This window comes from Cetorhinus maximus, chromosome X (genome assembly GCF_964194155.1).
Source record: "Cetorhinus maximus chromosome X, sCetMax3.hap1.1, whole genome shotgun sequence".
Taxonomy (NCBI): domain Eukaryota; kingdom Metazoa; phylum Chordata; class Chondrichthyes; order Lamniformes; family Cetorhinidae; genus Cetorhinus; species Cetorhinus maximus.
The window spans coordinates 13795282-13823230 of NC_135917.1; the positions used below are offsets into that span (position 1 = coordinate 13795282).

Below are 27949 nucleotides of genomic sequence, written 5' to 3' on the forward strand. Positions count from 1 at the left end.
TGATGATTTCCTGCACCCTGATTTACTCCATCAGTAAACACACGAGAAACCATTGGTTTGTCATAAGTTTTACCCATGAGGACAGTATTCTCTGGAGGGACACTGTGCAACTGTATCAATGCTACAGGTTTGCTTTTCCACTTCCAACATTCCACCTCAACGTGTCCTCTTTTATGACAAGAATAACGTATTGGTCCCCTCCAATCAAACTTACCCTCCAAACTTTCTCTTTCACTCACCTGAGGAGTGCCAGTCTTTTCACCCTGGCCTTCTTCCTCACTAGAATCAGATTTCTTTTCTCTGTTAAACCCCCTATCTCTCCAGTTTCTCTGTGGGTTTACAAAATAGGGCTGTTACTATATTGCTGGTGAGTCAGTCCATAATCATCTGCTATTTCTAAAGCATCCTTTATTTTATGAACTTTATGTTCTTCTAGGTGGGACCTTATTCCCAAAAGGACACTATTTTAAAATTCTTCCAAAATAATTACTTCCTTAAGGTTTTTCAGTCTTGTTCATTGATCTATACCACCTATCAAACACAATTTCCTTCTCTCTACCAAATTCTACAAAAGTTTAAACTGTGTTTTCTTTTCAAATTTCTAAACTTCTGTCTGTTGGCGTCTGGTGCTAACTCACAGGCCTTGAGAACAGCATTCTTCACTCTGTCATAGTCCTCTGATGCTCTTCTGAAGGATTTGAGTACACCTCCAAAGCTTTTCCCAAGAAAACACTCTGTAGGAGCACAGGCCAATCTCCTTTAGGCCATTTTAGCTTTGCAGAATTTCTACTCCTTCCTTAATAAATTTAAGTACCAAGCAAATATTCTTTGCCAAATCGAAAGTATGAGGTGTTGGCTCTGCATTACCCTCACCTTTTCCTTCCAATGCACAAACTTTGGGCCCTTCTTTTTCGAATTCTAATTCAAGTGTTTGCATTCCTCTTTCGACTTCAAGTTTAACTTTTCTTGTTGTAATTCCATCCCTATCTCATTCTCATTCCTCTTTTTATAACTTAATCCTCCCATTTTTAATTCAATTTTTGCTCATTCCACCTGAACATTTGGAGAACCATCCTTTTCTTCCTGAAGCTTCAAGTGCTGAACCACTACTATGTCAATATTTTCTTTCCTAGAAGGGATGAGAATGAAGACACTTTAAGCAGCTCTGGATGCCACAGCAGACAACATGATTGGAGCAGCAATAGTAGGCGAATGAACCCCAGGAATGCCCAGGGAACAGGTGATTCAGGTGTTTTTTTTGTTCATGGGATGGGGACATCGCTGGCTAGGCCAGCATTTATTGCCCATCCCTAACTGCCCTTGTTCAGAGGGAATTTAAGAGTCAGCCACATTGCTGTGGGTCTGGAGTCACATGTAGGCCAGCACATTTCCTCCCCTAAAGGGCATTAGTGAACCAGATGGGTTTTTATGACAATCGACAATGGTTCCAAGCTCATCATCAGACTTTTAATTCCAGATTTTTATCGAATTCAAATTTCACCATCTGCCGTGGTGGAATTCGAACCGGGGTCCCAGAGCTTTACCCTGGGTCTCTGGAATACTAGTCCAGTGACAATACCACCATATGCCACCACCTCCACCACTGCCTTTGTGACTCAAAATATCATTATGCGATGAACTGCCCAAAGTGGAACGGCAGGGTTTTTGAAGTGATGCGTGAAACAGAGAATTTGGGAATTGAAGATGAATGGCAATGATCGGGCTGAGGGAATTGTATTCATCACAAGAAGCTTTAGTCCAGTAATGAGTGTGTGAGTCGCAGATTCATTTAATTGTGCCATGTTAGATTGTGGTTGCTCTCTAACAGTATGTGGAATAGATTGGTTAAAATGTTATTTAGATTTACTCAGCCATAAAAATCAAAGTAAGGTCAGGGAGTATAAAAGTTCTACTTGTTTCAGGTTCAGGGACAGCAACACATTGATGTCTCTGAAAACAGTGGTGATTTCATGCAAAATAGCTGGGGTATGCCACTTTATTAGTACTGATGTAGCCTCTAGTACCCTTGCTGCATCCATGCAAAAGGCACAAATTAAACTAGACATGGAACATGATAAAGTAATTGTTTTTGAAATTCAGTGGATCTTCAGTTCACCCAATCAGGGCATTATTGCATTCCTATAACAAAACCTGATACTTCCAATCAGAATGTTAAAGAATGAAAGGTGAAAGAATCTGGGAGATAAAAAGCACATTGTCTTAAAGTTACACAGATAATTTGCTCACCCTTCTTGTCACAGATTAAAAATCCTACTAAAGGATGCCAGTGTGGTTGATGATGAGAATACAGGGCTCATCAAAGAATTTAGAGCAAAATGTGACATATGTAAAATGTATCAGAGAACTCTGCCACATCCAATTGTAAATGTTCCATTAGCATAAGACTCTAATGAAGTAGTAGCCATGGATTTAAAGGTGTGGGGCAAAGACAGATGCATTTTCATTTTACACAAAATAGACATGGCAACCAGATTCAAAGCAGATACTTACTGCAGTCATTCCTGATAAAGGCAAAAGGGTGACTATATAGAGTCATGGGAAAATAGATAGGGACCAGACTTGGACCACCAACTAAATTTCTGACTGACAATGAGTGGGGAGGGTGAATTTTCTAAAGACGTGTTCAGAGACATGTTTGAAAATATGAGCATTTTGGTCATGAACGCCGCAGCTGAAACTCCTTTCAACAATGGACTCTGTGAAGTAAGTCACACGGTGATCGATGAGATGCTTGATAAGATCCTATCCAAACAACCAAACTGCAGGCTAACAACTGCCCTCGGCAGTCCATGCAAGGAATTTGCTTCAGATGGTTGGAGGGCAAAGTCCATATCAATTGGTCTATGGGAGGAATCCCAAATTACTTCTGTGTTGGGTGATACGCCCCTTGCTCTAGAATCCATTTCAATAAGTTCCATTTTTTTCTGCACAGTTGAATGCTTTATGGCAGTAGAAATATTAACTATTTACTACCAAAATGTTAGTAAAACTATTAAGGTCCATTCATCATGGTTAATTGGGATTAATTACAAACTTTCAGAATCTGAACAGTTAATAGAAAGTGATGAGGTACCCTGTGCTTCACATACTCAAGTGTTTGACAGTTATGAGGAACAGAATGTGGTAGATCAGAGGCCGAATGACAATCAGCACAATGATACTGACACACAGGACAGGGATGTCAAACCCAAAGGACAACTGCCTAGACTGGGTACTCAAATGACATACGTACCAGAAGGGTCCAGTGAATGGAGGGATGCAACTATTGTAGAGCGAGCAGGGAAAGCTACTGGCAAGTTCAAATGTTGGCTAAATGTTCAAGATGATGGACAAGAAGTAAGATCAATGGACTGGCAGAATGTGGTAAAAGAGTGAAAAGCAAGAAAACACAGTGTGAGTCCCCATAGTGGACCTGGGATTGACTCTTGCATTGGGAAATGATCACATACCAGCAACAGAAACTCTGATCATGGGAGGGAGAGATCCATTAGTAGTAGTCCAGAAGAGACATCAAAATGCAAGTGGAGGTAGTAGCTTGACTAGATTATGCAGTAGAACAAGGACTACAGAATAATCTAGAAACACTACTAGATGTAAAGCCCTTATGACCAGGAAGATTTGATGGCTGCCAACAAATTAGAAGATAAATTAATAAGAGAGGCAAAACAAAGAGTAAGATAGTTGGAAGGAATTTGCTGCCTACTCTGAAGTGCCGATAGGGAACAGACAGCCTTATCATATAGATAAATATGTATGGAAAGATCCTCTTAGGTAGAGCTGATAAGGCTAAAGCGAGACTAGTGGCTCAAGGTTTCAAAGAGCAACTTAGAGGTCAAGATGTTAGATTGGACTTCTCAACAGCAGGAAAAATAACCCTGAAGATTTTCTTAGCTCTGTTGGCCACATATTTGTGGAAATGTAGGTCGATCAATATAAAAGCCGCACATTTTCAGGGAGAAAAATTTCAGAGAGGTGTTTTTGAAACTGTGTAAAGAGGCAAGCAATGTAGAAGGGATGCTGTGGAAGTTAAACAAATGCATTTATGGATTGAAAGATAGATTGAGGGTATCGGATTTCTCAGATCGATCTGTCTTGCTGAGAGTAATCTGTCTTCAACTGAAAGCAGATCCAGATGCGGTACTGGTACTACAAAGAGAAACTCGCAGGCATCTTTATGATACATGTTGATGCATTCCTATGGGGAGTTCAGTGGAATTTGAGCATTTTTTTTAATAAGTAAGATTAAAGCGGAATTTAAGATCAGAAGTCAGGCTTCAGAGGTCTTTAAATATATAGGCTTAGACATTAAGCAGAATAGATGTGGAGTACCCTTGACTCAACAATCTTATTTAGAAAGCATTACGTATGCAGATAAATTGCATTAATTCATCACAGAAAGATGATATTACACCTAAAGAAACAGAACAGTTAAGAAGCTTGAATGGACAGTTGAACTGGCTATACACTCAGACAAGACTGGATGCTAGTTTTGATATACTGGAACTATAAGCTATGATAAAACACACTACAGTCAAGGATCTTTTAAGGGCAAATAAAACGTGAAAAAAATTAAATACAGAGAAATGTGTACTCAAGTTTCCAGCCTTGGGGGGCCCAAAGGACATGAAATTAGTCATTTTAGTGCTGCTTCTCATGCCAATCTTTCAGATGGATATTCAAGTGCAGCTGGTTTTATAATAATCTAGGTAGATGAAAATGGAAAATTCCCTTGGCCTGGGAATCTAAGAAAATAAAAGGGTGGTTAAAGGTACTTTAGTTGCGGAAACACTGGTTCTTGTAGAAGCAATAGGTATGGGGTTTTACTTGTCAAGTATTTTAGGGGAAATTCTATACTGGGGCTGTTCTGAGAATCATTTGCCCATTGAATGTTAGAAAGATAATTGTCCCCTGTGGAATAGCATACATTGGACAAAAAGGTGTAGCTGATAAAAGGATAATGATTGACCTTGCTAGTGTAAAAGAGATGCCAGGAAGAAAAAATAATCTCCAAGATCAAATGGGTTGTTGCAAGCCATCAATTGTCAAACTGCTTTACAAAAAGAAACTTACAAAGAAATGATATAAAGAAAATAGGTCCTGGAAGAGAGACATCTTTAATTATGATAAGGTGTACAGCATATGGGAAATCACTTTTCTCTTTCTCTTTATTCGATGTATTTTGAAATATTGTTTTGTATATTATAAAGTTTTGATTTAAAGAAAAGAGGTGAATCTGTTCATGGAATGTTAATTGTATTATTAAGGTTAAGGATATACAGGTGGAAGGCATTGATTGATTGAGTACCTTGAGCACATAGAAAGAGAGACTTCTGGGACACTGGGGGTACAATTTTCCCCCCATCGAGGGTGGGGGGTTGTGCGGGGGTGGGGGTGGGTGGGCGCAGGCCTGATCGGCGCCCCCCGATCAGGTCTGCGCCGCCATTTTACGTGGGCGGGCCAATTAGTGGCCAATCTGTACCTCAGGGAGATTAATTTTAAGCTTTAACAGCTCAATAAAGTGTTGAAAAAATTTTTATGACATGTCCCCTCATGTGAAACTGAACTGAAAATCTAAATGACGCGCGGTGATGTTGGGACACATGCCCGACGTCGCCCCACGTCATTTTACACCCTGGTGAGCTGGCCCCACCCCCACTCGCCAAGCCGAAGATTCTCCCCCGGGTATTGGTTAGGGAGGAGGCAGACATTTGTAATGTTGCATTCTCTAAATAAGTCTAGTATTAAGTAAAAGATTGATGCCTCGTTTCCTACTTCACCATCTGGCTGTCAGCAGTTTAACAGTACATACTCATTATTCCTTCCCCCTGTCTCCTACTTGCTAATCAATTCCCTGCTCATGTCACTATGTTGCCCCCACTTAAAATCTTTTGCAGGACAAATGTCATCATTGTCCCAGCATTCATCTAATCTGTGTTTTGTTTTGTTAGCAAACCAAATCCCTTTGTTTGCCATGAGCCAAACACTGACTACAAAAGTTGATGGATCAATTTGTCATTACTTCCAGATCCCATGTCGGATTGTCCATGGTCTGTGTTTCAATCTTTAATACTGGACCACCCTCCTCCCCCACAGCCACCTTTAATCCAATGCATCACTAGTCCTCAACATTCCAACCCCCTTGATGTCCCATATTGGAATCACTCATGTATATGTCCATGGTTAGAATCTATGTTTCTCCTGACATTCTTGCAAGGGCCCAGCAAATGTTTCCTCAGTTATTTCATATGGGTAACAACATCAACACTCATTCTTGCACCATTGGTGATCTTCTCATCCATGGCTCCTGCTGAGGCCTAATCGCCCAAACATCCTCCCTGTTCCACTTGTCTTACCCTCCATTGTCACCTTTGTTACAATCCCTGTAGAGACCGTTAACTTTTGGAAAGATATTTAAATTTCTGGCAGGATCACAAAACAAGATTTCATGTTTTAAGACTTTTACTGTAACAAATCAACTAAAAGCAACAGTGTATAAACAATATTCAGTAGGAAACTTATACTCTAAACTACAGAAAAGATTCCCCATTTAGCTTATAAACCAACAGAAAATCCCCTTCCATGGTTTGAATTTACTCTGTCCCTAAAGTAGAAACTTCGCTCTCCAGGAACTAGTCCAAAACTATTCTCAGCTCCCAATGACTTGCTTCTTTTCTCATTCTCCAGCAGGTAATATATAATCCCCAAACAACGTTCACGGTGAAGGATGAATTAGAGATTCTTCCCTCTAGCCAAGATAGGCGCATCTCCCAACCTCATTTAAATCCTCACAAACTCGGTCTCTTCAATCTGAGCATGAGCCCCACCCACATTTTGTGTGGTGACCAACAGGGACAGCATTTGCACTATCTTTCTGATCTTTCCCTCTCTCCCATGTTCTTGCAGACCACCCTGTCTATGAGGTCCAGGGATATGTTAAGAAAATCCTGCAAATTGATACTAAAATGGCTTCCTATGAACTTCTCCCTTCACAAAGCCCATTTCCATGGCAACATGAATCACATGGGCCTTGTATCCAGGTAGAAATACTAATTAGCTATCCTCTAGACCCCGAACTCCATTTTATCTTGGAATTAAATGGACAGTTTAAAGTATAACCATTTACAAAACCTGACAGAACTAACCCCACCCTGTGACTTGGAGACTAATAGTCTATCCACTGTCAGCAAATCTACTGCGGTCATTGTTTACAGGTGTGCATATTTCACAGCTTCTTCCCAGTAAGACACCTTTATCCCACTTAAGGAGGTGTCAGCTGTGGCTCAGTTCATAGCACCCTCGCCTTTGAATCAGAGGGTTGTGGGTTCATGTCCCACTCCTGGAAAACCAAGAACTGTGATTGTACTCGAAAGAAGTTTATCCCACTTAACATTTAAGAACCAAGCTCTCCAAGGTCGTTGTTGGGCAAAATTCCGAACCAATTCATTCCTCCATTTTACCCCAAAATTAAAGAGACAGTCCCAAAACACAACAATCTTATAAACTTTGTATTTATAACACCTCCCCCGCCAAAAGATGAATTGTCATCACTAAGATGATGAGTTTTCAATAACACTATCCCTTTTGTCCCAACTCACCTGTACATAATCCACAAGAGCACTCCTACACTGAATAACCCATCGCCACCGATCACATGTAACCGTTAGGATTTAATGTCCAACTTATATGAGTCTTTAAAGTTCTTTCTCTCATATAAATGAGAATACGCTAGCAACCTCATCTTCTGTTATGCATCACAGAATATCACCCTTCCCACTTTGCGCAGTTTGTACTTTTTTTGGTGTCCTTGTTTAAAAGATGTCACAATTGGTTCAGTCTCAGAAATTTTGTCAAAACACACATTGTTAATTACTGACAATCCCTGTGCTTTTTGAATTTCCTGAGTTGTAAACTTAAAGTGAGACAAAATCCTCTTTCATAACTTCCCTTATCATCTGATTTCAATATGTCCCATTGTTCTTCTGTAGAACCAGATATTACATTGTCAGCAGATGTTGACTTTTAAACACAGTCTTTGAACCACTAGGTCCAAGTTCTACCTCCAGGTCTCCATTCTTTTTCATGGGCGTAGGTTTTTTATTGTCCAAGCTTGTAAACAAAAATTCTCAGACAGCCAAACAACTGAATCTTCCTCCTCCTGTTTAAATTCAGGATCACGGTTCTCCTTCACTGCTATATGAATCTCGTTTAGGCCACGTTGGACATCAGTCAGAAAGCCCAAATGCTCTTTTCTAGCCAGTTCACAAATTGCTTGAAATTCATTTCCCCTCTCAGCATGACCTTTGCTCAACTCTTCTTTCGCAGGGGCAATAGCTTCGCCAATCTGAAGTTCTAATTTATGCTCAAGAACTCAGATTCACCTTTGCAGTTCCACCGTATCAGCATTAGTTACAGCCAAGTTATTTTATTTTAAAGTACTGTCTTCCTTTGTTTCTCCATCAGCCTGGAGTGCCACTGCTGCATTCTGCTTTAACACCTGTGGCATTGGGTCTGCCCACAGGCTTAACTCAGGCAGCTTCAATTGGTTTCCAGCTGTCGTAGTTCTTTGTCATTAATCTGAGGTTTCAATGTTCTTTTAGGTTCAGCAGCTTGAGTTTCTAATCTTTGGACACATCTTTGGTTGGAAATGTAACTTTCACAGTAGGAGTACAGATAGTCATGGATTTCTGTACGCCATTTGATGTTTTTGATACATTTTCAACTTTTCCCATTTCACTGATGTCTGACATCCCTGGAGACTGCAGGACTTTATCTCCAGTGAGCTAATGCCATAATATAAAATCAACACCATTAATAGACAACTTCGGCACAATTCCCATAGCTACAATACCAGAAATTAAACCATGTTTTAAATTAACATTATGCAATGGAATGGTTAAACAACCTCTATTAAAACCTTTAAATTGATACATACCTAAATAGCATCCCTCCTAGAGGGAGTTTTGTGTCATCTACCGCTACTAGCGATTGACCTGACCCCATAACTCATGGAATAGTTTTTTTTTTGGCTGTTTCACGGAACATAGATGGGGAGACTTCAGCTGCAAATACACAATTCTTATAATCCTCTATATTTTGATTTTTACCAGTAGTAAACACATTCAAAGCTACTGGGTTGTCACTAATGCCACCTACTGGTGCAAAATTTTCTGTAGTCATGCCATGCATGCTCACAAATTCTATCATTTTGGGTTTCAATCTCCAGCAATCTGTCTTCATGTTATTAAACCGGGATGGGAGGAGTGTGCAGTTATCTAGCCCCACTACTCTACAGGTCACACCATTAGTGTAAATGTTTAATTCACTCACCAAAATGGCCAATTACTTACTTCACTACTGTTAGGCCCAGCATAAAAGATACTTTAACCAGACTTCTTTCAATAAACTCAGAATGATTGATTTATTACACTTCTTTTTAAAAAAATTGCAAGAACTGGTTAACACACAATTTGTAATCTTGAAGTGTAACCAGCTATCCCAGGGTATGCACATGTGCGTATACACACACACACACACACACACACACAAAGGACAAACTAATAGGGTCTCTGCAGAGATCGGCAGGTAAAGAAAAACATTATGAAAAAGATAAAGTTCACAGGGTTTTGACACTGTTGATCTGGTACTCCCTTGTGTGAAGGCAGAACGCTAGTCTCAGTAAATGGCTGGAAGTTCTCACCAATTGAGCTGCAGCATGGAAGATAACAGAGCTGGATCAATCCTTGGGACCTCCCTCTCATCTCAGCTTCTCGGGTTTCCAAATACAGACAAGTTCCACTGCAATGAAGAATCCTAGCTGGATACTGATAACCACATTGCACTTCAGGCAAGGCAAGAAGACTGCAAGTTGGGCAACTTTCCCCTTCTCGGTTTATTCCCAACTGAGTTAAAAAATAACAAGTTCAAAACATAAAGCTCATCTTCATCAGGTGATTTCCAGTAAATCACCAGGGCCTTTGCCTTTAAAACAGTTTTTTTTCCAGCCATTAAAGTAATCACAGTTCAAATAAGCAAATAGCTCGCCTCCTCAAGTGCCATGCTGGTCAGGTAATTTCTTGGAAAAGGCATGCTTGTTCACAGTCCAAGGTGAACTTAGGACTTTCTTTAAAAAAAAATCCAAGTCAAATCTCAAATGTCCAAATAATGCAATATCCTTACAAATTTTAAAACAAAATATAGTTCTTAAAGACATGGTTTCCCAACATGCCTCCACTCTTAAGAAATGAAATGCCATTTCCAAATGCATTTCATTGCAAAGTGCACAGGAAAAGATATATACAATAAAAATATATATGTAAAACAAAATTCAAACATGCACGTTCTGAGTCATTCACTCCTTATACAGAATCTGCACAGATTTCTCAGATTTTCTTGATTTCCTGATAATTCCACAAAAATTACATTATTGATTATGCATCAGCAATATTATCCTTCCCAGCAATATGAACAATCTTCAAGTTATAAGGCTTTATTAACAGATTCCATTGGAACAGTCTGTCATTCTGAGTCTTAATTTTTTCCACAAAGGCCAAAGAGTTATTGACAAAACACAATAATCTGTATATACCTCAAAATGTTTAAGAGCCAGTAACAATCCCAGGGCTTCCTTTTCTATCGTAGAATATCTCCTTTGATGCCGACTGCCTCTCCTCTCACGCAGTTTTCAATCTCACGACTGCCTCTCCACTCGCGCTGTGTTCAATCTCCCAACTGCCTCTCCTCTCGGCCTGTTTTCAAACTCCCGACTGGCTCTCCTCTCGCTCTGTTATCAATCTCCCAACTGTCTCTCCTCTCGCACTGTTTTCAATCTCCCGACTGCCTCTCCTCTCGCGCTGTTTTCAATCTCCCGACTGACTCTCCTCTCGCTCTGTTTCAATCCCCCGACTGTCTCTCCTCTCGCACTGTTTTCAATCTCCCGACTGCCTCTCCTCTCGCTATGTTTTCAATCTCCCGACTGCCTCTCCTCTCGCTATGTTTTCAATCTCCCGACTGTCTCTCCTCTCGCTCTGTTTACAATCTCCCGACTGTCTCTCCTCTCGTGCTGTTTTCAATCCCCCGACTGTCTCTCCTCTCGCACTGTTCTCAATCTCCCGACTGCCTCTCCTCTCGCGCTGTTTTCCATCTCCCGACTGACTATCCTCTCGCGCTGTTTTCAATCTCCCGACTGTCGCTCCTCTCGCGCTGTTTTCAATCTCTCGACTGCCTCTCCTCTCGCGCTGTTTTCAATCGCCCGACTGACTCTCCTCTCGCGCTGTTTTCAATCTCCAGACTGCCTCTCCCCTCGCGCTGTTTTCAATCTCCCGACTGACTCTCCTCTCGCTCTGGTTTTAATCTCCCGACTGTCTCTCCTCTCGCGCTGTTTTCAATCTCCCGACTGCCTCTCCTCTCGCGCTGTTTTCAATCTCCCGACTGACTCTCCTCTCGCGCTGGTTTCAATCTCCCGACTGCCTGTCCTCTCGCGCTGTTTTAAATCTCCCGACTGACTCTCCTCTCGCGCTGTTTTCAATCTCCCAACTACCTCTCCTCTTCCGCTGTTTTCAATCTCCCGACTGTCTCTTCTCTCGCTCTGTTTTCAATCTCCCGACTGACTCTCCTCTCGCGCTGTTTTCAATCTCCTGACTGCCTCTCCTCTTCCGCTGTTTTCAATGTCCCGACTGACTCTCCTCTCGCACTGTTTTCAATCTCCCGACTGCCTCTCCTCTCGCACTGTTTTCAATCTCCCGACTGTCTCTCCACTCGCGCTGTTTTCAATCTCCCGACTGCCTCTCCCCTCGCGCTGTTTTCAATCTCCCGACTGACATCCTCTCGCTCTGTTTTCAATCTCCCGACTGTCTCTCCTCTCGCGCTGTTTTCAATCTCACGAGTGACTCTCCTCTCGCGCTGTTTTCAATCCCCCGACTGCCTCTCCTCTTGCGTTGTTTTCAATCTCCCGACTGACTCTCCTCTCGCGCTGTTTTCAATCACCCGACTGCCTCTCCTCTCGCCCTGTTTTCAATCTCCCGACTATCTCTCCTCTTGCGCTGTTTTCAATCGCCCGACTGTCTCTCCTCTCGCGCTGTTTTCAGTCTCCCGACTGCCTCTCCTCTCGCGCTGTTTTCAATCTCCCGACTGTCTCTCCTCTGGCGTTGTTTTCAATCTCTCAATTGCCTCTCCTCTCGCGCTATTCTCAATCTCCCGACTGCCTCTCCTCTCGCGCTGTTTTCAATCTCCCGACTGCCTCTCCTCATGCGCTGTATTCAATCTCCAGACAGATTCTCCTCTCGTGCTGTTATCAATCTCCCAACTGCCTCTCCTCTCGCGCTGTTTTCAATCTCCCGACTGCCTCTCCTGTCACGCTGTTTTCAATCTCCCGACTGTCTCTCCTCTGGCGTTGTTTTCAATCTCCTGACTGACTCGCCTCTCGCACTGTTTTCAATCCCCCGACTGCCTCTCCACTCGCGCTATTCTCAATCTCCCGACTGATTCTCCTCTCGCGCTGTTTTCAATCTCCGGACTGACTCTCCACTCGCGCTGTTTTCAATCTCCTGACTGTCTCTCCTCTCGCGCTGTTTTCAATCTCCCGACTGCCTCTCCTCTCGCACTGTTTTCAATCTCCCGACTGCCTCTCCTCTCGCGTTGTTTTCAATCTCCCAACTGTCTCTCCACTCGTGCTGTTTTCAATCTCCCGACTGACTCTCCTCTCGCACTGTTTTAAATCCCCCCACAGTCTCTCCACTCACGGTGTTTTCAATCTCCCGTCTGACTCTCCACTCGCGCTGTGTTCAATCTCCCGACTGCCTCTCCTCTCGCGCTGTTTTCAATCTCCCGACTGACTCTCCTCTCGCTCCGTTTTCAATCTCCCGACTGTCTCTCCTCTCGCGCTGTTTTCAATCTCCCGACTGCCTCTCCTCTCGCGCTGTTTTCAATATCCCGACTGCCTCTCCTCTCGCTCTGTTTTCAATCTCCCGACTATCTCTCCTCTCGCACTGTTTTCAAGCTCCCGACTGCCTCTCCCCTGGCGCTGTTTTCAATCTCCTGACTGACTCTCCTCTCGCGCTGTTTTCAATCTCCCGACTGACTCTCCTCTCGCGCTGATTTCAATCCACCGAATGCCTCTCCTCTCGCTCTGTTTTCAATCTCCCGACTGTCTCTCCTCTCGCGCTGTTTTCAATCTCCCGACTGCCTCTCCTCTCGCGCTGTTTTCAATCCCCCGACTGACTCTCCTCTCGCGCTGTTTTCAATCTCCCGACTGCCTCTCCTCTTGCGCTGTTTTCAATCTCCCGACTGCCTCACCCCTCGCGCTGTTTTCAATCTCACGACTGACTCTCCTCTCGCTCTGTTTTCAATCTCCCGACTGTCTCTCCTCTCGCGCTGTTTTCAATCTCCCGACTAACTCTCCTCTCACGCTGTTTTCAATCTCCCGACTGTCTCTCCTCTCGCGTTGTTTTCAATCTCCCGACTGACTCTCCTCTCGCGCTGTTTTCAATCTCCCGACTGCCTCACCCCTCACGCTGTTTTCAATCTCACGACTGACTCTCCTCTCGCTCTGTTTTCAATCTCCCGACTGTCTCTCCTCTCGCGCAGTTTTCAATCTCCCAACTGACTCTCCTCTCACGCTGTTTTCAAACTCCCGACTGCCTCTCGTCTCGCGCTGTTTTCAATCACCCGACCACCTCTCCTCTCGCGCTTTGTTCAATCTCCCGACTGTCTCTTCTCTTGCGCTGTTTTCAATCTCCCGACTGTCTCTCCTCTCGCGCTGTTTTCAATCTCCCGACTGTCTCTCCTCTCGCGCTGCTTTCAATCTCCCGACTGACTCTCCTCTCGCGCTGTTTTCAATCCCCCGACTGCCTCTCCTCTCGCTCTGTTTTCAATCTCCCGACTGTCTCTCCTCTCGCGCTGTTTTCAATCTCCCGACTGTCTCTCCTCTCGCGCTGTTTTCAATTGCACAACTGCCTCTCCTCTCGCGCTGTTTTCAATCTCCCGACTGCCTCTCCCCTCGCGCTGTTTTCAATCTCCCGACTGACTCTCCTCTCGCTCTGTTTTCAATCTCCCGACTGCCTCTCCTCTCGCGCTGTTTTAAATCTTCCGGCTGCCTCTCCTCTTGCACTTTGTTCAATCTCCCGACTGTCTCTCCTCTCGCGCGGTTTTCAATCTCCCGACTGTCTCTCGTCTCGCACTGTTTTCAATCTCCCGACTGTATCTCCTCTCGCGCTTTCAATCTCCCGACTGCCTCTCCTCTCGCGCTGTTTCCAATCTCCCGACTGCCTGTTGCCTCGCGCTGTTTTCAATCACCCGACTGACTCTCCTCTCGCTCTGTTTCAATCCCCCGACTGTCTCTCCTCTCGCACTGTTTTCAATCTCCCGACTGCCTCTCCTCTCGCGCTGTTTTCAATCTCCCGACTGACACTCCTGTCGCGCTGTTTTCAATCTCCCGACTGTCTCTCCTCTGGCGTTGTTTTCAATCTCCTGACTGACTCGCCTCTCGCACTGTTTTCAATCCCCCGACTGCCTCTCCACTCGCGCTATTCTCAATCTCCCGACTGATTCTCCTCTCGCGCTGTTTTCAATCTCCCGACTGTCTCTCCTCTCACGCTGTTTTCAATCTCACGAGTGACTCTCCTCTCGCGCTGTTTTCAATCCCCCGACTGCCTCTCCTCTCGCGTTCTTTTCAATCTCCCGACTGACTCTCCTCTCGCGCTGTTTTCAATCACCCGACTGCCTCTCCTCTCGCGAAGTCTTCAATCTCCCGACTGTCTCTCCTCTGGCGTTGTTTTCAATCTGTCGATTGCCTCTCCTCTCGCGTTATTCTCAATCTCCCGACTGCCTCTCCCCTCGCGCGGTTTTCAATCTCCCGACTGACATCCTCTCGCTCTGTTTTCAATCTCCCGACTGCCTCTCCTCTCGCGCTGTTTTCAGTCTCCCGACTGCCTCTCCCCTCGCGCTGTTTTCAATCTCCTGACTGACTCTCCTCTCGCGCTGCTTTCAATCTCCCGACTGACTCTCCTCTCGCGCTGTTTTCAATCTCCTGACTGCCTCTCCTCTCGCGCTGTTTTCAATCTCCCGACTGACTCTCCTCTCGCGCTGTTTTCAATCCCCCGACTGCCTCTCCTCTCGCGTTGTTTTCAATCTCCCTACTGACTCTCCTCTCGCGCTGTTTTCAATCACCCGACTGCCTCTCCTCTTGCGAAGTCTTCAATCTCCCGACTATCTCTCCTCTCGCGCTGTTTTCAATCGCCCGACTGTCTCTCCTCTCGCGCTGTTTTCAATCTCCCGACTGCCTCTCCTCTCACGCTGTTTTCAATCTCCCGACTGTCTCTCCTCTGGCGTTGTTTTCAATCTCTCGATTGCCTCTCCTCTCGCGCTATTCTCAATCTCCCGACTGCCTCTCCTCTCGCGCTGTTTTCAATCTCCCGACTGCCTCTCCTCATGCGCTGTATTCAATCTCCAGACAGATTCTCCTCTCGCGCTGTTTTCAATCTCCTGACTGCCTCTCCTCTCGCGCTGTTTTCAATCTCCCGACTGCCTCTCCTCTCGCGCTGTTTTCAATGTCCCGACTGTCTCTCCTCTGGCGTTGTTTTCAATCTCCCGACTGACTGTCCTCTCGCACTGTTTTCAATCCCCCGACTGCCTCTCCACTCGCGCTATTCTCAATCTCCCGACTGACTCTCCTCTCGCACTGTTTTCAATCCCCCGACTGCCTCTCCACTTGCGCTATTCTCAATCTCCCGACCGATTCTCCTCTCGCGCTGTTTTCAATCTCCCGACTGACTCTCCACTCGCGCTGTTTTCAATCTCCCGACTGTCTCTCCTCTCGCGCTGTTTTCAATCTCCCGACTGCCTCTCCTCTCGCGCTGTTTTCAATCTCCCGACTGCCTTTCCTCTCGCGTTGTTTTCAATCTCCCGACTCTCTCTCCTCTCGCGCTGTTTTCAATCTCCCGACTGACTCTCCTCTCGCACTGTTTTAAATCCCCCCACAGTCTCTCCACTCACGGTGTTTTCAATCTCCAGACAGATTCTCCTCTCGCGCTGTTTTCAATCTCCTGACTGTCTCTCCTCTCGCGCTGTTTTCAATCTCCCGACTGTCTCTCCTCTCGCGCTGTTTTCAATCTCCCGACTGCCTCTCCTCTCGCGCTGTTTTCAATCTCCCGACTGACTCTCCTCTCGCGCTGTTTTCAATCTTGCGACTGCCTCTCCTCTCGCGCTGTTTTCAATCTCCCGACTGTCACTCCTCTCGCGCTGTTTTCAATCTCCCGACTGTCTCTCCTCTCGCGCTGTTTTCAATCTCCCGACTTGCTCTCCTCTCGCGCTGTTTTCAATCTCCCGACTGCCTCTCCTCATGCGCTGTATTCAATCTCCAGACAGATTCTCCTCTCGCGCTGTTTTCAATCTCCCGACTGCCTCTCCTGTCGTGCTGTTTTCAATCTCCCGACTGCCTCTCCTCTCGCGCTGTTTTCAATCTCCTGACAGCCTCTACCCTCGCGCTGTTTTCAATCTCCTGACTGACTCTCCTCTCGCGCTGTTTTCAATCTCCCGACTGACTCTCCTCTCGCGCTGATTTCAATCCCCCGACTGCCTCTCCTCTCGCTCTGTTTTCAATCTCCCGACTGTCTCTCCTCTCGCGCTGTTTTCAATCTCCCGACTGCCTCTCCTCTCGCGCTGTTTTCAATCCCCCGACTGTCTCTCCTCTCGCGCTGTTTTCAATCTCCCGATTGACTCTCCTCTCGCGCTGTTTTCAATCTCCCGACTGACTCTCCTCTCGCGCTGTTTTCAATCTCCCGACTGCCTCTCCTCTCGCGCTGTTTTCAATCGCCCGACTGACTCTCCTCACGCGCTGTTTTCAATCTCCAGACAGATTCTCCTCTCGCGCTGTTTTCAATCTCCCGACTGCCTCTCCTTTCCCTCTGTTTTCAATCTCCCGACTGACTCTCCTCTCGCGCTGTTTTCAATCTCCCGACTGCCTCTCCTCTCGCTCCGTTTTCAATCTCCCGACTGACTCTCCTCTCACGCTGTTTACAATATCCTGACTGCCTCTCCTCTCGTTCTGTTTTCAATCTACCGACTGTATCTCCACTCGTGCTGTTTTTAATATTCTGACTGACTCTCCTCTCGTGCTGTTTTCAAACTCCCGACTGCCTCTCCTCTCGCACTGTTTTCAATCTCCTGACTGTCTCTCTTCTCGCTCTGTTTTCAATCTGCCAATCACCTCTCCTCTCGCGCTGTTTTCAATCTCCCGACTGACTTTCCTGTCGCGCTGTTTTCAATCTCCCGACTGTCTCTCCTCTCGCGCTGTTTTCAATCTCCCAATCATCCCTCCTCTCGCGCTGTTTTCAATCTCCCGACTGTCTCTCCTCTTCTGCTGTTTTCAATCTCCCGACTGTATCTCCTCTTCCGCTGTTTTCAATCCCCTGACTGATTCTCCTCTCGCGCTATTTTCAATCTCCCAATCACCTCTCCTCTCGCGCTGTTTTCAATCTGCCGACTGCCTCTCCTCTTGCGCTGTTTTCAATCTCCCGACTGATTCTCCTCTCGCGCTGTTTTCAATCTCCCGACTGCCTCTCCTCTTGCGCTGTTTTCAATCTCCCGACTGATTCTCCTCTCGCGCTGTTTTCAATCTCCCGACTGCCTCTCCTCTCGCGCTGTTTTCAATGTCCCGATTGCCTTTCCTCTCGCGTTGTTTTCAATCTCCCGACTGCCTCTCCTCTCGCGCTGATCTCCATCTCCCGACTGACTCTCCTCTCGCGCTGTTTTCAATCTCCCAATCACCTCTCCTCTCGCGGTGTTTTCAATCTCCCGACTGAATCTCCTCTCGCGCTGTTTTCAATTTCCCGACTGACTCTCCTCTCGCTCCGTTTTCAATCTCCCGACTGACTCTCCTCTCGCTCTGTTTTCAATCTCCCGACTGTCTCTCCTCTCGCGCTGTTTTCAATCTCCCGACGGCCTCTCCTCTCGCGCTGTTTTCAATCTCCCGACTGACTCTCCTCTCGCGCTGTTTTCAATCTCCGAGTGCCTCTCCTCTTCCGTTGTTTTCAATCTCCCGACTGACTCTCCTCTCGTGGAGTTTTCAATCTCCTGACTGCCTGTCCTTTCGCGCTGTTTTCAATCTCCCGACTGTCTCTCCTTTCGCGCTGTTTTCAATCTCCCGACTGTCTCTCCTCTCGCGGTTTTTCAATTTTCCAACTGTGTCTCCTCTCACGCTGTTTTCAATCTCCCGACCTCCTATCCTCTCGTGCTGTTTTCAATCTCCCGACTGCCTCTCCTCTCGCCCTGTTTTCAATCTCCCAGTCACCTCTCCATTCGCGCTGTTTTCAGTCTCCCGACTGACTCTCCCCTCGCGCTGTTTTCTATCTCCCGACTGTCTCTCCTCTCGTGCTGTTTTCAATCTCCCGACTGATTCTCCTCTCGCGCTGTTTTCAATCTCCCGACTGCCTCTCCTCTCGCGCTGTTTTCAATGTCCCGATTGCCTTTCCTCTCGCGTTGTTTTCAATCTCCCGACTGCCTCTCCTCTCGCGCTGATCTCCATCTCCCGACTGACTCTCCTCTCGCGCTGTTTTCAATCTCCCAATCACCTCTCCTCTCGCGGTGTTTTCAATCTCCCGACTGAATCTCCTCTCGCGCTGTTTTCAATTTCCCGACTGACTCTCCTCTCGCTCCGTTTTCAATCTCCCGACTGACTCTCCTCTCGCTCTGTTTTCAATCTCCCGACTGTCTCTCCTCTCGCGCTGTTTTCAATCTCCCGACGGCCTCTCCTCTCGCGCTGTTTTCAATCTCCCGACTGACTCTCCTCTCGCGCTGTTTTCAATCTCCGAGTGCCTCTCCTCTTCCGTTGTTTTCAATCTCCCGACTGACTCTCCTCTCGTGGAGTTTTCAATCTCCTGACTGCCTGTCCTTTCGCGCTGTTTTCAATCTCCCGACTGTCTCTCCTTTCGCGCTGTTTTCAATCTCCCGACTGTCTCTCCTCTCGCGGTTTTTCAATTTTCCAACTGTGTCTCCTCTCACGCTGTTTTCAATCTCCCGACCTCCTATCCTCTCGTGCTGTTTTCAATCTCCCGACTGCCTCTCCTCTCGCCCTGTTTTCAATCTCCCAGTCACCTCTCCATTCGCGCTGTTTTCAGTCTCCCGACTGACTCTCCCCTCGCGCTGTTTTCTATCTCCCGACTGTCTCTCCTCTCGTGCTGTTTTCAATCTCCCGAATGACTCTCCTCTCGCACTGTTTTAAATCCCCCCACAATCTCTCCACTCACGGTGTTTTCAATCTCCCGACTGACTCTCCACTCGCGCTGTGTTCAATCTCCCGACTGCCTCTCCTCTCGCGCTGTTTTCAATCTCCCGACTGACTCTCCTCTCGCTCCGTTTTCAATCTCCCGACTGACTCTCCTCTCACGCTGTTTACAATATCCTGACTGCCTCTCCTCAGTCTGTTTTCAATCTCCCAACTGTCTCTCCTCTCGCTCTGTTTTCAATCTCCTGACTGACTCTCCTCTCGCGCTGTTTTCAATCTCCCGACTGACTCTCCTCTCGCGCTGATTTCAATCCACCGAATGCCTCTCCTCTCGCTCTGTTTTCAATCTCCCGACTGTCTCTCCTCTCGCGCTGTTTTCAATCTCCCGACTGCCTCTCCTCTCGCGCTGTTTTCAATCCCCCGACTGTCTTTCCTCTCGCGCTGTTTTCAATCACCCGACTGCCTCTCCTCTCGCGCTGTTTTCAATCTCCCGACTGACTCTCCTCTCACACTGTTTTCAAACTCCCGACTGCCTCTCCTCTCGCGCTGTTTTCAGTCACCCGACCACCTCTCCTCTCGTGCTTTGTTCAATCTCCCGACTGTCTCTCCTCTTGCGCTGTTTTCAATCTCCCGACTGTCTTTCCTCTCACACTGTATTCAATCTCCTGACTGTCTCTCCACTCGCGCTGTTTTCAATCTCCCGGCTGCCTCTCGCCTCGCACTGTATTCAATCTCCCGACTGACTCTCCTCTGGCGTTGTTTTCAATCTCTCAATTGCCTCTCCTCTCGCGCTATTCTCAATCTCCCGACTGCCTCTCCTCTCGCGCTGTTTTCAATCTCCCGACTGCCTCTCCTCATGCGCTGTATTCAATCTCCAGACAGATTCTCCTCTCGTGCTGTTTTCAATCTCCCAACTGCCTCTCCTCTCGCGCTGTTTTCAATCTCCCGACTGCCTCTCCTGTCGCGCTGTTTTCAATCTCCCGACTGTCTCTCCTCTGGCGTTGTTTTCAATCTCCTGACTGACTCGCCTCTCGCACTGTTTTCAATCCCCCGACTGCCTCTCCACTCGCGCTATTCTCAATCTCCCGACTGATTCTCCTCTCGCGCTGTTTTCAATCTCCCGACTGTCTCTCCTCTGGCGTTGTTTTCAATCTCCCGATTGCCTCTCCTCTCGCGCTGTTCTCAATCTCCCGACTGCCTCTCCCCTCGCGCGGTTTTCAATCTCCCGACTGACATCCTCTCGCTCTGTTTTCAATCTCCCGACTGCCTCTCCTCTCGCGCTGTTTTCAGTCTCCCGACTGCCTCTCCCCTCGCGCTGTTTTCAATCTCCCGACTGTCTCTCCACTCGCGCTGTTTCCAATCTCCCGACTGCCTCTCCTCTTCCGCTGTTTTCAATCTCCCGACTGACTCTCCTCTCGCGCTGTTTTCAATCTCCCGACTGCCTCTCCTCTCGCACTGTTTTTAATCTCCCGACTGTCTCTCCACTCGCGCTGTTTTCAATCTCCCGACTGCCTCTCCCCTCGCGCTGTTTTCAATCTCCCGACTGACATCCTCTCGCTCTGTTTTCAATCTCCCGACTGTCTCTCCTCTCGCGCTGTTTTCAATCTCACGAGTGACTCTCCTCTCGCTCTGTTTTCAATCTCCCGACTGACTCTCCTCTCGCGCTGTTTTCAATCACCCGACTGCCTCTCCTCTCGCGAAGTCTTCAATCTCCCGACTATCTCTCCTCTTGCGCTGTTTGCAATCGCCCGACTGTCTCTCCTCTCGCGCTGTTTTCAATCTCCCGACTGACTCTCCTCTCGCGCTGTTTTCAATCTCCTGACTGCCTCTCCTCTCGCGCTGTTTTCAATCTCCCGACTGACTCTCCTCTCGCGCTGTTTTCAATCCCCCGACTGCCTCTCCTCTCGCGTTGTTTTCAATCTCCCTACTGACTCTCCTCTCGCGCTGTTTTCAATCACCTGTCTGCCTCTCCTCTTGCGAAGTCTTCAATCTCCCGACTATCTCTCCTCTCGCGCTGTTTTCAATCGCCCGACTGTCTCTCCTCTCGCGCTGTTTTCAATCTCCCGACTGCCTCTCCTCTCACGCTGTTTTCAATCTCCCGACTGTCTCTCCTCTGGCGTTGTTTTCAATCTCTCGATTGCCTCTCCTCTCGCGCTATTCTCAATCTCCCGACTGCCTCTCCTCTCGCGCTGTTTTCAATCTCCCGACTGCCTCTCCTCATGCGCTGTATTCAATCTCCAGACAGATTCTCCTCTCGTGCTGTTTTCAATCTCCCGACTAACTCTCCTCTCACTCTGTTTTAAATCTCCCGACTGTCTCTCCTCTGGCGTTGTTTTCAATCTGTCGATTGCCTCTCCTCTCGCGTTATTCTCAATCTCCCGACTGCCTCTCCCCTCGCGCGGTTTTCAATCTCCCGACTGACATCCTCTCGCTCTGTTTTCAATCTCCCGACTTCCTCTCCTCTCGCGCTGTTTTCAGTCTCCCGACTGCCTCTCCCCTCGCGCTGTTTTCAATCTCCTGACTGACTCTCCTCTCGCGCTGCTTTCAATCTCCCGACTGACTCTCCTCTCGCGCTGTTTTCAATCTCCTGACTGCCTCTCCTCTCGCGCTGTTTTCAATCTCCCGACTGACTCTCCTCTCGCGCTGTTTTCAATCCCCCGACTGCCTCTCCTCTCGCGTTGTTTTCAATCTCCCTACTGACTCTCCTCTCGCGCTGTTTTCAATCACCCGACTGCCTCTCCTCTTGCGAAGTCTTCAATCTCCCGACTATCTCTCCTCTCGCGCTGTTTTCAATCACCCGACTGCCTCTCCTCTCGCGCTGTTTTCAATCTCCCGACTGACTCTCCTCTCACACTGTTTTCAAACTCCCGACTGCCTCTCCTCTCGCGCTGTTTTCAGTCACCCGACCACCTCTCCTCTCGTGCTTTGTTCAATCTCCCGACTGTCTCTCCTCTTGCGCTGTTTTCAATCTCCCGACTGTCTTTCCTCTCACACTGTATTCAATCTCCTGACTGTCTCTCCACTCGCGCTGTTTTCAATCTCCCGGCTGCCTCTCGCCTCGCACTGTATTCAATCTCCCGACTGACTCTCCTCTGGCGTTGTTTTCAATCTCTCAATTGCCTCTCCTCTCGCGCTATTCTCAATCTCCCGACTGCCTCTCCTCATGCGCTGTATTCAATCTCCAGACAGATTCTCCTCTCGTGCTGTTTTCAATCTCCCAACTGCCTCTCCTCTCGCGCTGTTTTCAATCTCCCGACTGCCTCTCCTGTCGCGCTGTTTTCAATCTCCCGACTGTCTCTCCTCTGGCGTTGTTTTCAATCTCCTGACTGACTCGCCTCTCGCACTGTTTTCAATCTCCCGATTGCCTCTCCTCTCGCGCTATTCTCAATCTCCCGACTGCCTCTCCCCTCGCGCGGTTTTCAATCTCCCGACTGACATCCTCTCGCTCTGTTTTCAATCTCCCGACTGCCTCTCCTCTCGCGCTGTTTTCAGTCTCCCGACTGCCTCTCCCCTCGCGCTGTTTTCAATCTCCCGACTGTCTCTCCACTCGCGCTGTTTCCAATCTCCCGACTGCCTCTCCTCTTCCGCTGTTTTCAATCTCCCGACTGACTCTCCTATCGCGCTGTTTTCAATCTCCCGACTGCCTCTCCTCTCGCACTGTTTTTAATCTCCCGACTGTCTCTCCACTCGCGCTGTTTTCAATCTCCCGACTGCCTCTCCCCTCGCGCTGTTTTCAATCTCCCGACTGACATCCTCTCGCTCTGTTTTCAATCTCCCGACTGTCTCTCCTCTCGCGCTGTTTTCAATCTCACGAGTGACTCTCCTCTCGCTCTGTTTTCAATCTCCCGACTGACTCTCCTCTCGCGCTGTTTTCAATCACCCGACTGCCTCTCCTCTCGCGAAGTCTTCAATCTCCCGACTATCTCTCCTCTTGCGCTGTTTGCAATCGCCCGACTGTCTCTCCTCTCGCGCTGTTTTCAATCTCCCGACTGTCTGTCCTCTCGCGCTGTTTTCAATCTCCCGACTGTCTCTCCTCTGGCGTTGTTTTCAATCTGTCGATTGCCTCTCCTCTCGCGTTATTCTCAATCTCCCGACTGCCTCTCCCCTCGCGCGGTTTTCAATCTCCCGACTGACATCCTCTCGCTCTGTTTTCAATCTCCCGACTGCCTCTCCTCTCGCGCTGTTTTCAGTCTCCCGACTGCCTCTCCCCTCGCGCTGTTTTCAATCTCCTGACTGACTCTCCTCTCGCGCTGCTTTCAATCTCCCGACTGACTCTCCTCTCGCGCTGTTTTCAATCTCCTGACTGCCTCTCCTCTCGCGCTGTTTTCAATCTCCCGACTGACTCTCCTCTCGCGCTGTTTTCAATCCCCCGACTGCCTCTCCTCTCGCGTTGTTTTCAATCTCCCTACTGACTCTCCTCTCGCGCTGTTTTCAATCACCCGACTGCCTCTCCTCTTGCGAAGTCTTCAATCTCCCGACTATCTCTCCTCTCGCGCTGTTTTCAATCGCCCGACTGTCTCTCCTCTCGCGCTGTTTTCAATCCCCCGACTGCCTCTCCTCTCACGCTGTTTTCAATCTCCTGACTGCCTCTCCTCTCGCGCTGTTTTCAATCTCCCGACTGCCTCTCCTCTCGCGCTGTTTTCAATGTCCCGACTGTCTCTCCTCTGGCGTTGTTTTCAATCTCCCGACTGACTCTCCTCTCGCACTGTTTTCAATCCCCCGACTGCCTCTCCACTCGCGCTATTCTCAATCTCCCGACTGACTCTCCTCTCGCACTGTTTTCAATCCCCCGACTGCCTCTCCACTTGCGCTATTCTCAATCTCCCGACCGATTCTCCTCTCGCGCTGTTTTCAATCTCCCGACTGACTCTCCACTCGCGCTGTTTTCAATCTCCCGACTGTCTCTCCTCTCGCGCTGTTTTCAATCTCCCGACTGCCTCTCCTCTCGCGCTGTTTTCAATCTCCCGACTGCCTTTCCTCTCGCGTTGTTTTCAATCTCCCGACTCTCTCTCCTCTCGCGCTGTTTTCAATCTCCCGACTGACTCTCCTCTCGCACTGTTTTAAATCCCCCCACAGTCTCTCCACTCACGGTGTTTTCAATCTCCCGACTGACTCTCCTCTCGCGCTGTTTTCAATCTTTCGACTGCTCTCCTCTCGCGCTGTTTACAATCTCCCGACTGTTTCTCCTCTCGCGCTGTTTTCAATCTCCCGATTGACTCACCCCTCGCGCTTCAATCTCCTGATTGACTCTCCTCTCGCGCTGTTTTCAATCTCCCGAGTGCCTCTTCTCTTCCGTTGTTTTCAATCTCCCGACTGACTCTCCTCTCGCGCTGTTTTCAATCTCCCGACTAACTCTCCTCTCACTCTGTTTTAAATCCCCCGACTCTCTCTCCTCTCGCACTGTTTTCAATCTCCCGACTGTCTCTCCTCTCGCGCTGTTTTCAATCTCCAGACAGATTCTCCTCTCGCGCTGTTTTCAATCTCCCGACTGTCTCTCCTCTCGCGCTGTTTTCAATCTCCCGACTGTCTCTCCTCTCGCGCTGTTTTCAATCTCCCGACTGCCTCTCCTCTCGCGCTGTTTTCAATCTCCCGACTGACTCTCCTCTCGCGCTGTTTTCAATCTTGCGACTGCCCCTCCTCTCGCGCTGTTTTCAATCTCCCGACTGTCACTCCTCTCGCGCTGTTTTCAATCTCCCGACTGTCTCTCCTCTCGCGCTGTTTTCAATCTCCCGACTTGCTCTCCTCTCGCGCTGTTTTCAATCTCCCGACTGCCTCTCCTCATGCGCTGTATTCAATCTCCAGACAGATTCTCCTCTCGCGCTGTTTTCAATCTCCCGACTGCCTCTCCTGTCGTGCTGTTTTCAATCTCCCGACTGCCTCTCCTCTCGCGCTGTTTTCAATCTCCTGACAGCCTCTACCCTCGCGCTGTTTTCAATCTCCTGACTGACTCTCCTCTCGCGCTGTTTTCAATCTCCCGACTGACTCTCCTCTCGCGCTGATTTCAATCCCCCGACTGCCTCTCCTCTCGCTCTGTTTTCAATCTCCCGACTGTCTCTCCTCTCGCGCTGTTTTCAATCTCCCGACTGCCTCTCCTCTCGCGCTGTTTTCAATCCCCCGACTGTCTCTCCTCTCGCGCTGTTTTCAATCTCCCGATTGACTCTCCTCTCGCGCTGTTTTCAATCTCCCGACTGACTCTCCTCTCGCGCTGTTTTCAATCTCCCGACTGCCTCTCCTCTCGCGCTGTTTTCAATCGCCCGACTGACTCTCCTCACGCGCTGTTTTCAATCTCCAGACAGATTCTCCTCTCGCGCTGTTTTCAATCTCCCGACTGCCTCTCCTTTCCCTCTGTTTTCAATCTCCCGACTGACTCTCCTCTCGCGCTGTTTTCAATCCCCTGACTGCCTCTCGACTCACGCTGTTTTCAATCTCCCGACTGCCTCTCCTCTCGCGCTGTTTTCATTCTCCCGACTGACTCTCCTCTCGCTCTGTTTTCAATTTCCCGACTGCCTCTCCTCTCGCGCTGTTTTCAATATCCCGAATGCCTCTCCTCTCGCGCTGTTTTCAATCTCCCGACTGCCTCTCCTCTCGCGCTGTTTTCAATCTCCTGACTGCCTCTCCTCTCGCGCAGTTTTCAATCTCCCGACTGTCTCTCCTCTCGTTCTGTTTTCAATCTACCGACTGTATCTCCACTCGTGCTGTTTTTAATATTCTGACTGACTCTCCTCTCGTGCTGTTTTCAAACTCCCGACTGCCTCTCCTCTCGCACGGTTTTCAATCTCCTGACTGTCTCTCTTCTCGCTCTGTTTTCAATCTGCCAATCACCTCTCCTCTCGCGCTGTTTTCAATCTCCCGACTGACTTTCCTGTCGCGCTGTTTTCAATCTCCCGACTGTCTCTCCTCTCGCGCTGTTTTCAATCTCCCAATCATCCCTCCTCTCGCGCTGTTTTCAATCTCCCGACTGTCTCTCCTCTTCCGCTGTTTTCAATCTCCCGACTGTATCTCCTCTTCCGCTGTTTTCAATCCCCTGACTGATTCTCCTCTCGCGCTATTTTCAATCTCCCAATCACCTCTCCTCTCGCGCTGTTTTCAATCTGCCGACTGCCTCTCCTCTTGCGCTGTTTTCAATCTCCCGACTGATTCTCCTCTCGCGCTGTTTTCAATCTCCCGACTGCCTCTCCTCTTGCGCTGTTTTCAATCTCCCGACTGATTCTCCTCTCGCGCTGTTTTCAATCTCCCGACTGCCTCTCCTCTCGCGCTGTTTTCAATGTCCCGATTGCCTTTCCTCTCGCGTTGTTTTCAATCTCCCGACTGCCTCTCCTCTCGCGCTGATCTCCATCTCCCGACTGACTCTCCTCTCGCGCTGTTTTCAATCTCCCAATCACCTCTCCTCTCGCGGTGTTTTCAATCTCCCGACTGAATCTCCTCTCGCGCTGTTTTCAATTTCCCGACTGACTCTCCTCTCGCTCCGTTTTCAATCTCCCGACTGACTCTCCTCTCGCTCTGTTTTCAATCTCCCGACTGTCTCTCCTCTCGCGCTGTTTTCAATCTCCCGACGGCCTCTCCTCTCGCGCTGTTTTCAATCTCCCGACTGACTCTCCTCTCGCGCTGTTTTCAATCTCCGAGTGCCTCTCCTCTTCCGTTGTTTTCAATCTCCCGACTGACTCTCCTCTCGTGGAGTTTTCAATCTCCTGACTGCCTGTCCTTTCGCGCTGTTTTCAATCTCCCGACTGTCTCTCCTTTCGCGCTGTTTTCAATCTCCCGACTGTCTCTCCTCTCGCGGTTTTTCAATTTTCCAACTGTGTCTCCTCTCACGCTGTTTTCAATCTCCCGACCTCCTATCCTCTCGTGCTGTTTTCAATCTCCCGACTGCCTCTCCTCTCGCCCTGTTTTCAATCTCCCAGTCACCTCTCCATTCGCGCTGTTTTCAGTCTCCCGACTGACTCTCCTCTCGCGCTGTTTTCTATCTCCCGACTGTCTCTCCTCTTCCACTGTTTTCAATCTCCCGACTGTCTCGCCTCTTCCGCTGTTTTCAATCTCCTGACTGATTCTCCTTTCGCGCTATTTTCAATCTCCCAATCACCTCTCCTCTCGCGCTGTTTTCAACCTCCCGACTGCCTCTCCTCTCGCACTGTTTTCAATATCCCGACTGTCTCTCCTCTCGCGCTGTTTTTAATCTCCCGACTGCCTCTCCTCTCGCGCTGTTTTCAATCTCCCGACTGCCTCTCCTCTCGCGCTGTTTTCAATCTCCCGACTGTCTCTCCTCTCGCGCTGTTTTCAATCTCTCGACTGCCTCTCCTCTCGCGCTGTTTTCAATCTCCCTACTGACTCTCCTCATGCGCTGTTTTCAATCTCCCGACTGCCTCTCCTCTCGCGCTGTTTACAATCTAATGACTGACTCTCCTCTCGCGCTGTTTTCAATCTCCCCACTGCCACTCCTCTCGCGCTGTATTCAATTTTCCGACTGTGTCTCCTCTCGCACTGTTTTCAATCTCCCCACTGCCTCTCCTCTCGCGCTGTTTTCAATCTCCTGACTGTCCCTCCTCTCACGCTGTTTTCAATCTCCCGACTGTCTCTCCTCTCGCGCTGTTTTCTATCTCCCGACTGTCTCTACTCTTCCACTGTTTTCAATCTCCCCACTGCCTCTCCTCTCGCGCTGTTTTCAATCTCCCAATCACCTCTCCTCTCGCGCTGTTTTCAATCTCCCGACTGACT

General features: G+C 48.2%; 1 long non-coding RNA gene across 1 annotated transcript in view; it reads left to right on the forward strand.

The window, feature by feature from the left end:
* Positions 1 to 27949, forward strand: part of LOC144672652 (uncharacterized) — a 56437-nt gene that overhangs the window by 21422 nt on the left and 7066 nt on the right. Inside the window, exon 2 of the long non-coding RNA XR_013574127.1 lies at positions 1134 to 1240. This is a non-coding gene — a long non-coding RNA (uncharacterized LOC144672652). The remainder of the gene's footprint in view (positions 1 to 1133; positions 1241 to 27949) is intronic.